Raw genomic sequence first — 13912 nt, forward strand, 5'->3', positions numbered from 1 at the left:
CTGCACCTCATTTGTATGAAATAATTATCATTTTTACCTTAACTCTGACCCAATCTTTCTTTTGAGCTGTTGTATTATTGATGTCAATTTTAAATATATGCTATAAATTTCCCATGTTAAAAAAAAAATTACTTACCCATGTTGAGTTCCTTGCAATTGATCTTTGACATTGGCTGTTATATGTTAAATTTTCTATTAAATTCAGGTTTTGTTGATAGAAAGTCCCAAAAATCTGCAGATTCATTGAATGTCCACTTTTTCTCTTTCAGTATTATAGCAAATGTTGCTGGATATGGTATTTTTGGTCACAGGCCTAGTTCTTTTGATTATTGTAGATATTCTAAGACCTGTGATCTTTTATTGTGGCAGCTGATAATTTCTGTACAATTCTAACTGTAGCTCCAGCATATTTGAATTGTATATTTTTTTCTTATTTCTTGCCAAATGTTCTCTTTCACTTGGGGGTTTAAAAGTTTGGCAATAATGTTACTATGTACATTCCACAAAGGATCTCATTGAGGTGGTGATCAGTGGATTTTTTTCTGTTTCTACTTCCCTTTCGTGTTCTATCACTCTAGGACAATTTTCTTGGATTATTTTTTGCATTATTGTGTCAAGGTGTTTTTTTTTTTTTGGGCGGGGGGTCACAACTTTCAGGCACTCCAATTATTGTTATATTTTCTCTTCTTGATCTGTTCTTAAAATCTGTCATTTTTAATAAGATATTTCATATTCTGTTCTATTTTATCATTCTTTATAAGCTGTTCTGTTATTTCTAGGTCTCTCATCTTTATTATCTTCCTTTTGCCCTATTCTAATTTTCAAAGTTATTTTTATCTTTGAGACTGTGAAATTTTTCTAGTTCATTAACTTTTTTCATAATCTTGCTTTTTTGCATATTTTTTAAGTTTTTCCTCAATATCTTTTATTTCATTTAAAAAAATTTTTTTAATTCTTCTATATCCCTGGACAGGGAACCATTTCACATTATTCTTCAGTGTAGAAGATTTTTTTACTTCAGTATTTTCTTCTTCCCTGTTTTCATAATAAGTTTCTATGGTGGGGTTCTTTCTTCTTTTCCTGTTCATTTAAAAATATAATGTTTAATAATAATTTTAATATAAAATAATAATTTTCTAAAAATAATTATTTAAAAAACAACAATATTAGCATAAACACCTCTAATCCTTGGATAAGGGTGTGAAGTCTCTGGCTTCACTTCAGTTCTCCACTCTGTGCTGGAACCCCAAACTAAGAGCTCCACCCTCCAGCCAGTGCTCCCAGCCAGCGACGTTCCTGCCTCCTTGCCTTTGTACTCACCAGGTGCTGGTTCCTTCTCTTCCAGGCCTCTGTCCTGCATTACACTTGGGTCTGGCAGTTCCTGCAGAGATTCCAGCCACACCTACCTAGCCTGAGGGGTCCTCACTTGCAGTTTTTGGGACTAGCCCGAAGGAATTTGCACTTCACTGGGGGGGGGAGGGGAGCGGGTAAATCCCCAGACAACATCTTTCTTCAGATCTTCTCAGGTTGTATCCAGAGGACCCCTGTTTTACCCCAAATCTTCATGATTTTTCTTGAGTCTGTGTTCTCCCTGAGACACAAATTTATTCTATTTTGGGGGGAAATCAGGAGATCTTGATACCAAATTACTGTACCATCTTTCCAGAATCCTCCCTTTTAATTCTACTCTTTAGAAAGCCTGAGGCCATTCCCAACTGATATTCTCTCTACTTAGTGCTGCAGTAAAGGTCTAATCTCCCTCTTTCCCCAACTACCAAAAAACTATGCTTCTGTAACTCATCATAGCCAAAAGTATGTGAAACTTGTCAAGTTAAGTGAACTGTCAGTATTCTCTTCAATATCTATTCCTGACTCACTGTTAAATGTTATATAATTGTGTGACATCCCTGTCCTTGCTTTACAACTCTATATTTTCCTCATTTTGTGGCTTCGAAAATGAAGTTAACAAGGGAAGTTTGTGACAAAATGGAGGATACTGAAGCAGAAGGGTGCTGTGCTCCAAGACAACAGGATGTCGATGTCAATACAGAGGTATGATGCATTTATACAATATGCATGTATCTGTGCAATATACAGTATACTACTTTCCAAAGCTGTCAGAAGAATCTGCTTACATCTCTGACAAACCTGGGGCCAGAAGTCTCTAATGTTGAACAGGACAGCCTAAACTAGGAAAAATACCAACTTTCAGAAGCTCTAGTTTGCCTTGCATCCAGACTTCTGCACATTGAAATAAACTGAGATCTTGAGTCCTTAGTTTCTGGGGTTTTGCCCCTTTTAGAAGCTTGAGTCAGATATCTTTTGGAAGCTATGATGTTTGCATACTTTGACAAACCAAAAGAGGAATCAAACTTTCAATTTCCTTGACCTACATTCAGATCAATCTGAAATCTGAGGACTATTTTCATATTGTGATGATGTAGTAACGGCTTTTCTTTTGTCCTTATGTTTGGCAAACATTACATTAAGTTTTATAACACATTTATGTGTAATATCTAAGCATATGTGTACAGTCATAACTGAATTTGCCAAGGTCATATGACAAGGGGTCACTGAAATATAGCACATTTTGAGAAGAATACAAGATTTTATTAGTAGGATGATGTCTCAAATGCTGTTATTCAGAAAATCCACAACTCCAAAAAAATCAACATTACTCTATGGATAAATCTGTAATGGATTTTAAGACCCATAGGAACTTCATACCTCCTTAAGACTTCTGCAAGCTAGGGGTTATCTGCATAAATAAAATACTCCAAAGACACATGATTTTTGCAGACTAGGATCAGTTGATTGATTATGAGTTCGTAGTTATAAATGTGTATGTCTCTATATAATATTCAGCTTATATTTGTATGTATATATATACATATATATAATGTATATACATGTATACACATGTATACACACAGAATTTCTACAACTTAATAAATAAGTATCTAGAGTTGCTTTAGCTAGGAAAAAAAATCATCAACCTGAGATGGACCATATATAGCAAAACTAATAAAAAGACCACAGATTTCTGGTCTGTCACCAAGCACATACACAATTCCTTTCTGCTTGGTTGTATTTGCTAGAGCTAGTGTTTTAATGGGAGAACTTTTAAGGAAGCAGAGAGCTACCATTATGAGTCATGATTTATGTAGAAATATTACAAAACACTATCATTATGCAACAGGCAATGATTAGCAAAATGTCACAATAATCAGGCCATTTTGGTGCTATGGCTCTTTACTTTGCCTCATTGTGACATTATCATATTGGTGAATAAGCCAGAATAACGTTTTTAGAATGTGTGAATAGTGATGTGGTACCCTGAACCTTGATTATTATAAGAACTTTAGTTCAGTGCAAACATTGATTATGAGTCTGAGAAGAGAGAGAGACAACCTACTCTATCACTGGAAATTTATACACAGATAAAATGAAACACCTGTCAGAATGATAAATGAGGTTTCTTTTTATCTCACTGTCTCTATCATTTCCCACTCAGATTCCCATCAAACGCCCAGATTACATGGGCAAAGCAGGCGGAAGAATTGTCCAGCTCATTTTATTTCTGCTCAAGAAATACGAGCAAAGATCTCTGGATATTTATAAACAGGATCGATTTCATTTTTATTTCAATTATCTTGGATTTTAGAATAATTTCTTTATGCACATTATCTTAAATATATTTATCTGAGTCAAGCCTGATTTTTTTCTCCCTTTACTTATGTTTGTGTTTGTTTTTTTGAGAGTCATATGGAGCTTTCTCCAAAGAGACCTAAAAAGAATTATTTTGAAAAGATGAAGCTTGAGAATAAAGCACTATAAAAAGAAATGCTATAAACTTGGAAGTTCAAGCATTAGCCAAAATGAGGCAGGTTAAATAAACTTTTCCTGAGTTTAGGGAAAAAAATTGTTGTAGGACAGTCAGCTGAAGAATTAATAGAGGAAAGCCACACAATAACATGCTACAGTTTCATTTTTTAAAAATAATTTGCAAAATTGGAGCCAAATATAAAAGTGATGTCAAACATCACCTAATGTGATGTGAATAACAGCTACTCTATCTGTGGAAATTTACACGTAAATTAGTTCTGGTGATTTTTCATTATTTTTTTTTTTCTAATTGGCCCTCAGATTCATCATTTATAAGATATGTGAGTTAGAACAGATGATTTTCCTAAGATTCTTTTTAGTATCTAACATTCTATGTACTTATTTCATTAAGAAAAATATGTTTATGAAGTTTTTAAAAAAATTATTAATTTTACTTACTGCCATCAATTAAAATGCAAAAAGATAAAGAATAAAGATTTAAAGGGGGAAAAAGCCTTCAATGTACAGCTGCACAGTCCAGTAAAAAAAATCTCATATTAGTTATGTACAAAAAAGTATATCTTTCTGCAGGTTAATTTTAACATTAACTTCTCTCAGGAGATTTGTGAAGTGTTTTATCTTCATTCTTTGGAATCAAGGCTTGCTATTCTATTGATCTGAATTCTACAGTTTTTCAAACTTGGTTTTTTCTCTATAGTGTTGCTATCATTATGTAAACTATTGTGTTTTTTTTTTCACTTTGCTTTTTATTAGTTCATAAATGTATCCCTGATTCTTTCTGAAATTTCCATTTCATCATTTCTTTTGTCACAAAATATGCTATTATATTCATATACCATAATTTGACTAATTTCAAAGAGGATAGCAATTTTGTTTTCTTTTATATTTCTATGGAAAAGTTATTAATATTTTATAAATTTTCCTTTCTTGTTTCTTTGATTTCTTTAGGGATATAGACCTAGTATAACACAATCAAAAGACAGGTACAATTTCCTAACTTTATAAGAAGGGTTCCAAATAGTTTACCAGAATGATTGGAAAAGTTAAGAGCCTAACAACAGTGCACTGGTACCTGTTTACACACAGCATCACCAGCATTAATGATTTTCCTTGTTTGTCATCTGTAACAATGATAGGTTATTGATAAGTAACTAAAAGTAATTTAATTTGAATTCCATAATTATTGGTGATTTATGTTATTTTCTCCCATGTAATTGCTGATACCTTTTACATTTTTCCTTGGAAAACTTCCTGTTCTCTTGGTGTTATAAATATAGATAATATTTTGAATTTAAGACTTTTATCAGGGAAAAAAAAAACTTGTTGCAAGAATTTTCCCCTTGGTATATGTTTCTCTTTAAATTCTATTGTATTGGTGAAAAGAATATTCAAATTTCTATAATCACAATTATTCATTTTACCTTGTATCATCCTCATAATTAATTTTGTAAAGATTCATTGCCATATCTATAGAAGTGAAAGGTGATTATTTTTTTTAACTTTTTTTCTGTATTTTATTTATGATGGGACTTTTTTATTTGACATGTATCTGTTTGATGCTTATCTTAATATATGGATTGAAGTGTTGTTCTACATATATTTTCTACCAGAATACTGTCTTATTTTAATATTTCAAAAAATCCTTGACTTCACTGGTATGACTACTTTTTTATATTAATGCACATAAAAACTCCTCTGTTGTCTTAATATATTAGGTTATCTTTATAAGCTCCTGTCTGAGCCTCCCCTAAAATCATCACATCATAACTGAAATGATAAAAACCCCCTTATGAACTTGGGCGAATCCTTGAATAATAATTAAAGTCAAGTGTGTACTCTGTCCTAGAAATCTTTTCAGCTTGGTAAGAACTGTCAGATATTATTCTTTCCTTATGGTGACCTTTGAAAACAAGATCCTAAATGAGAAAATCTAACTAAGCATATAAACTCAAAATATTTAAACAAACTTCAATTAAATGACAGTATTATATCATAGCCCATAGGTAAGTTATCATAGCTATGAAAGTTATGATATTTTTTACATCCTGTGGTAATCCTTAATTGGCAAAGCTTCAAATATAGGTCTGTTTATAGTCTGTGTATCAAAGCACCAGACTAGATAAATTTAAAAAGATTTATACAACAAAAGGTTGCATATTTCTAGGGAACAGGTATGATGTTCATTTTGTTGAATATTGTCAATACTGTAACTGATACATTGGCTAGCTTTGCTAATTCTGATTTCCAGTTAGATTACAAATGCCTGTAAGTCCCTGAGTAATTGTAAATATTCCCCCTTCTTTTTTTTGTACAACACTGGAGATTTTTTTTTTTTTGATCATGTAACCTAAGCTGTCTTTTTAAGTACACCCAGTTTGCTGAACATGGAGTTCACTGTGTCATCTACCATATGGATAATGTTAGTCTATCTACATCATTAAAAATAGTATGGCCAAGTGGTTATTCTTTCTTTCTGCTATATTATTGGCTGAGTATTTTTTTTTTTTTTTGCCTCTCTTTACTAAACCCAGTATAGTTGATATGCCTCAACTTACATGATCAGTAAAGATCATTTCTGGCACCTGAAACTGAGGATAAACTTCACAAAAGAAACAAACACTCTCAGGCCTATTTCTCAGAACAAGAGATAAAAGAGAGTTAAACAGAGAGAGGAAATATTTTCCTTTTTATTGATTTAAATCATGATTTCCTGACTTCCTTCTTGGATTCCTGGCTTCCTTCCTCCTTCCTTTCCTCCCTAGCTTTCCTCCTTTTTTTTTCTTTCTTCTTTCCTTCCTTCCTCTTTCCCTCCCTCACTTCCTTCCTCTCTTCCTTTCTTCCTGATGTTGATTATTGCAGTATCTGCCTTTTGGGGCTTAGACATAAAGCAGGAAAGAGAATATTCCTCTCACCAACCACATGGTTCCTCTTTTTGTTTATTTAGTTTGATTTTGGTTTCTCAAAAGTAATATAACTTTTTAAGGGGTTCAAAAAATAATTTGTCAATCAGAAGAATTCTTTCTGATACTGATTTTCAACTAATTTATTGAAAAGACAGAAAATTAGGTTCCTTTAGCACTTTTATAAAATAACAATAATGGCAGCAAGAAAGAAAGCTCTCAAAATTAGGAAATACTCACCCAAGTTCTTCTCATTGACATTCCTTAGAAAATGTGGTTTCTTACTTCTCAATAAATTTTTTTAATTTCATAAAGGAATTTCCTTATTGCGCAGCCACAAGTCATTCTTGTCTTTTTAACTTCGTTCAAATACTTTCATGATATTCACTGTGCTTTCCCTTCTTGCTTTCATTGATTCATTCTGCCATTCACTCATTCATTGTGTTATTTAATTAATTTAGTATCCACTATATGAAAAGCAATGTACCTATCTGTCCTTAAAGGTTCAAGTCCTATTTTTTCCAGTCTTTCTTCCCACATTGATCTTTCCCATATCTGAATTCCTATAATACCTATTATGCATAGCACTTATAGGTAGCACTGCATTCTATGAAGTTTGCACTCTAATTCTTTAATTTTTACATATCTTGTCTCTTCAAACAATACACTCACTTAGGGAGAAATAATGATAATTTTTTTTTCTCCTTTTATATTATCCCTTGTATCTAGCAAACACTAGTACATAGTACATATCAAATACTCATTAATTTTTTTGTTATTTTATTAACTCTTTTATTAGAAAGAACATTGAATATAACTACTAAGTGATGTTTAAATTCCAGGCAGAAATTAGAGGTATTGCAGGTTTGGTTCCAAGTTATCACACAAAAAAAGTGAATAACAGAAAAAAGCAAATGACACTTATTTTTAGTTTCCTAGAATATAAAGTTATATTCATAGTATACTGTCTAAAAAACTATATGTAGTTAATTTGTCACTTTTATGTTTTGGTTAAAAAAAAAATTAAGTATCATCTGTGCATTCAGCAAGTAAAAAGTTTTTTTTTTTTTTTTAATTGCTTCAGAAGCATCTGATTTTGGTTTTGATAGCTTCTGACTAATCAGGATTGTGATTGCTAAAGGTAAGGAAAGTTGTGGCAATTTTTTAAAATAAGACAACAGTATAGCTGATAGGGAGTTAATAATTTAAGACTAAAGGAAAGAAGAGAGGTTAATTCCAAATGAATAGATGTGAGAATTATCTACATAGTTATAATAATCTATATAGTTATAATAATATATGACACTCTATAGTTATAATAATCCTAAATTCCTGAGACCCTGATGCAATTCTGAAGTAAAATGGTATAGAAGAAAAAATGAAAAACTCCAAGCACCAGGTACCCATAGTTATTTGTGTGGCTTGGATGAAATTCTAGCAAAGGAAACTGAGAAGGAATAATAAGAAAGGTAAAAGGAAAACCAGGAGTCATGAAAACCTGTTAAGAAGAAACATGTAATTTGGTGTGTTGCAGGTTACAGAGAGATCAAGAAGAATGAGAAGGCACAAAAATGTTAGGTTTGGGTGAATTATTTGTTTACATTTTGTGAATTATTTTACCTAGAAGGTTTAATCTGTTCCTTCTATTAGGTATACAAAGGGATCCAGTGGAATTGGGAGGGGCAAGAATGAGTTGGACAAGGGACCCTTCTTAGTGGGAAGAAAAGAGAAATTAGGATTACTATTGTACTCTTGACAATTCAGACCACATGTTGAATTGTGGGCAGTGCATTTTAAGAGAGAAACTGATAAACTAGAGGTTTAACTAATGTTCTTTCTAGCCTAATTCTTTGTATGAGTAGGCATGTCAGGTTTAGTCAGGATGGCAATTTGGAACTAGATATGTGAATGGGAGGGAGAAAGCAGGAGGCAGGAATCATATCACCCTAAAGAGAGTTTAAGAAATAGATTTTAAAAAGCCATGTATGATTCAGCATAACTTTAAAAGACTGTCACAAAAATGGAGAAAGTTTGACTTCAAAGATCTGAGATAATTTGTCACAATTGGTGCTTTGAAGTAAGTGTGTGTGTGTGTGTGTGTGTGTGTGTGTGTATTTTAGCAGGGGAACCTGATTCCTGAATGTTACATGGAGGATTTAATAAAAAATATCTTGAAAAACTAAAACAACATCTTGAATCTGATAAAGATGATATCTAATACTGACATAATGCTTTCTATGTGCTAAGTACTGATGTAAATATTTTGCAATTATCTCATTTGATCATTCCAACAATCCTATGAGGTAGGTATTTTATTCTCATTTTACAGATGAGAAGGCTGAGGCAAAGTTGTACAGCTAGTAAAGCCAAACGAGTAACTTTTATTAGGAATTAAATTATAGCTATTTACATAGGCTAAACAAATGGATATACAAGTATAGAATGGAGATAGCATATTTAGATATTCATTTATCTGAAAAGATCCTGATGTTTTAGTTGATTATATATTCAAAGAAAGTCAGCAGAAATGTCATGTGGAAGTAAAAGAAACAGATAATACAATCTGTAGACTTTATTGAGACGTATAACTTTGAAGAAAAAGGAGAGTGATTATATTATTGTTGTATTATACCTTGGTCAGACCATTCTGAATAGAGTATTTTGTTTTTATTAAGCTTTTTATTTTCAAAACATATGCACAGATAACTTTCAACATTAACTCTTATAAAACCTTGTGTTCCAAATTGTGTTTCTCCCTCTTTTTCCCCAACCCCTTCCCTAGACAGCAAGTAATTCAATCTATGTCAAACATAGATAATTTTTCTGTACATATTTCCACAATTATCTTGTTGCACAAGAAAAATCAGATCCAAAAGGAAAAAAAAAAAAATAAGAAGGAACAAAATGCAAGCAAACAACAAGAGTGATATGTTGTGATTTACCTTCAGTTCCCACAGTCCTCTTTCTGGGTACAGATGGCTCTCTCCATCACAAGACCATTAGAACTGGTCTCAATCCCCTCCCTGTTGAAAAGAGCCATGTCCCCCAAAAGGGGTGGGGCCAGGAGGGTAGAGAGTAGACATGTCTTTATCTGAGTCTTCCTGGTGTCCATCAGATCACCACCACATCAAGCCTTCTGACCTGGTTTAGAAGTAACAGAAATCATGAATATTTGGAGTGTAAGAACTGAGCTGGACAATTTCCTGTGATTGTTAACATGACCCTTCAAGAAAAATGGTTACCTCTAAGCAGCAATGTCAAATAGATTCCAAGATATGTAAATAAAAGTTGAAGGAGAGGAGATCTTTAAAATGAGAAAACCAAACATAGCCATGAGAGCTATTTGAAGGGATTTTCTTTAGAAAGTTGAGGGGGATAAATTTGGTTTCTGCAGCAGAAATAAGACCAACAATACCAATCATTAACCTTTTTGCTTTTATCAACTCTCCAAATCAAGTACTTGTTCAAGATATGCCATTTTCCATCTCTCAATTAATATAAATTGTTGGGTAATATTTTGGGACCTGAGTTCCCTCACAATTTGTTGTTGTTTAGTTGTTTTATTTTTTAGGAAATCACTTTTTTGTAATATGTCTAATGATTACATAACAATACTCAATAAAAGGAAGCAGTATTTAGTGTTCTTTAGGCTTTCTCTAGCTTTTTATTCATCCATTCAAAAAATCATTCATCCATCTATTGCTAAGTGCCTAACATATGGAAGACACTATAATAGTTACTTGATATAAAAAATTTAAAAAAAAAGAATTCTGCTTTTAAAAAAATTATATTTTATTAAGAGCAATTGACCTATCTGGTTTCTATGTGAGGAATAAACTTTTGAGGAAATGAAAAAGAATTTCAAATATGGTATTTCCTCTCTACCCAAAAAATCTGATCCTACCTTGTACTTAGTAGTTGGGAAGACCATAATAAGTTCTGACCTTTCCCCCCCCATCTCTAGACAAGGTAAAAGGTATGATTACTTTTATTCCCTCCCTCTGGCAGGTATTCCCCTCAACTACTGGGGAACAAGTGTGCTTTCTCTATTTTATTGACATTTGCATTTTCAAGGTAGAAAAATGAATGCAGAAAACATAATATTAATAATGAAAATGAAACATCTAACAAAGGTTTTCCACTAATCTTATATCATTTAGTTTCTAGTGGTATAATTAGCAACTTGCATATTTAATAATCAACAGAAAAAAAACTGAATCTCTCTTTTGATTTTCAGAATTTCCAATTAGGGGATTAATTGGGGCTTTTAAGTTTGTGTTTTTTCTAGTTTATTTATTTTTAGTTTCATGTTCAATTAATTGACCTGCTTTTTCTATATTTTATTGATGCAAGCAATTACACATATAAATTTTCACTAAGTACCGCCTTGGGTACATACCATAAATTTTGTTGTATTGCCTTATGTTGTCATTTACTTCAGTGAAGTTATCCGTTGTTTCTATGATTTGTTCTTTGATCTACTTATGTTTGTTGTTGTTGTTGTTTAGGATTAGTATATTTAACTTCCAATCAATTTAAATTTCTCTCTCTCTCTTATCAAATGTATTTTAATTGCATTATGATCTGAAAATGATATTAACTATTTCTGCTTTTCTGCATTTCGTTGTGAGGTTTTTAAGTAGTAAAAGATGGTAATTTTTGTGGGCTCTATGTACTGTTCCTTTCTATTCTCATTCAATTTTTTCAGCAATCTCTCATACCCAAGTTTTCCAGAAATTTATTCAACTTCTTGATTTCTTTCTTAAGGTTTTTTTTTTTCTTTTTTGGTTACATTTATCTAATTCTTAGCAATAAAAATTGAAATCCCCTTCTAGTATAATTCTATTATATATCTCCTCCTGTAACTCATTCAACTTCTTCAAAAATTTAGTTGCTGTACCATTTGAGAAATATATATATATGTATATATTTAGTACAGATATGACTATAGTGTATGTAACTTTTTAGCAAGATATTGGTTTCTTCTTCTTTATCTCTTCTAATTAGATCTATTTTTGTTTCTAATTTGTCTGAAATCAGGATTGCTACTCCTGCTTTCTTTGCTTTAGCTGAAGCTTATTAGATTCTGCTTCAGTCCCTTATCTTTATCCTGTGTGCATCTCTCTGTTTCAAATATGTTTCTTGCAAACAACATATTGTAGGATTCTGTTTTTTAATCCATTTGCTTACCCACTTCAGTTTTATAGTTGACTTCATCCCATTCACATTTATAATTATGAAAACTGTGTATTTCCTTCTATCTACTACTTTTCACTTATTTACTTCTCTCTCTTTTATATCCCACCCTTTCCCTCTTCAGGAATGTTTTTCTGATCACTATTTTTACTAATATACCCACCCCCTTCTATTATTCCTGTCACTTATAGAGTAAGATAGATTTCTATATTCATCTGAGTGTTTGTTATTCCCTCTTTTAGCCAATTTTGATGACATAAAGCTTTATCTCTTTTTCACCACCCCATCTTTCCCTCCATTATATTATTTCATTTCTCTGTTATATAGGATAATTTACTCTATGCAATTCCTCCCTTCCTTCTTCTAGTGCAATTTTCTTTCTCACTCATTTATTTTGTCTTTTTGAGTATTATCGCATCTAAGTCATCTTAGGTTCACAAGCTTTGTTTACAAATACTCCTAATTGTTCTTATAGTAATAAAATTGTTAGGAGTTACACTGTCTAGCCCTATAGAAATATTAACAGTTCTTGTCTTTTCTCTTTCTTTTTTCAGTTTTACTTTTTTTTCTGTATCCTTTTAGTCTTGTATTTGGAGGTCAAAAATTTTGTTTGGCTCCAGTCTTTTAATGAGAAATAATTGACAATTCTCGATTTCATTATATATCCACTTTCCCCTAAAAGAATATATTTAATTTTGTGGAGTAGGTGAATATTGATTGTAATGCTAACTTGAATTCTAGTATATCATATTCCAAGTTTTCCACTTCTGTCAAATTCTGGGTAATCTTGACTGTAGCTCCATGATATTTGAATTGTTTCTTTTTGGATGTTGGCAATCCTTAAGCTGTGGAATATAACTACAATATTCCCAGGAGTTTGCATTTTGAGATCTTTTATGAGGTGATTAGTGGATTTCTTCAATTTCTAGCTTGCCTTCTGGTTCTAATAAATGTAGACAGCTTTCTTTCATAGTTTATTAATATTTGTTGTCCAAGTTTTACATTTTTATTAAATTATGACTTTTAGCTAGTCCAATAATTCTTATATTATTTCTCTAGCAGCTATTTTCTCAGTCATTTTTTCCAAAGTGAAATTTTACTTTTTCATTTTCATTGTTTTTCTTTTCTGATTTTGCTTTAGTGTCTTTGATCTCTTATAGCTGCACTAGTTTCCATTTGTTCAATTCTAATTTTTAAGGAATTATTTTCTTCAAAGAGTTTTTATACTTTCTTTTCCATTTGCTTAATTCTATTTTTAAGGAATTATTTTTCTCAGGATTTTTTTGTATATCTTTTTCCATACTATTGAATCTTTTTTCTTAATTCTCCTTTATTACTCTCATTTCTTTTCTCAATTTTTCTTCTACTTCTGTAATTTGCTTTTTTAAAATCCAAATTATTTTTTGGCCTGAGATCAAATAACATTTTTATTTAAGGCTTTACAGAATAGCCATTTTGACACTATTGTCCTCTTCTGCGTTTATGCCTTGATCATGGCAACTTTTCATATTCATTCTCTTTTTTCATTTTTTCACATTTTTTCTGCCTTTATTTTGTGATGATATTTTTATGTGAGAGTTGGATTATGGTGTACAAGTTTCTGGTCTTACTGCTGACTTTTGCTGGGTTTCAGGGCTTATGAGCTTGCTTTTTCTAAACATTAGAGTTATCTTCTGGCTTGTCCTAGGTGGTGGAGTCTCTCTATTAGCCTGTTCTGGTGGTCTGGTATCTGATGGCCTGATACAGGAATGGCTTCTTGCTGCTGGTTTGCTATGGTAAAAGTCTTTCTAGTGGCTGGCCCTGGAAGAGGTTGATCTCCCCCCGGGTAGAAGGGGTAAGGAAACAAAGTCTCTGCTGGTAAGGTCCAGGGGCAGGGTCTCACTGTTACCCTGGCTTGGGGCAGAGCTTCATTACTATTTATCAGGGATCCAGGTTTTATTGCTGGTTTCTGTTTGGGGTGGGGTTGCTGA

Source organism: Sarcophilus harrisii, chromosome 3 (genome assembly GCF_902635505.1).
Source record: "Sarcophilus harrisii chromosome 3, mSarHar1.11, whole genome shotgun sequence".
Lineage (NCBI taxonomy): Eukaryota > Metazoa > Chordata > Mammalia > Dasyuromorphia > Dasyuridae > Sarcophilus > Sarcophilus harrisii.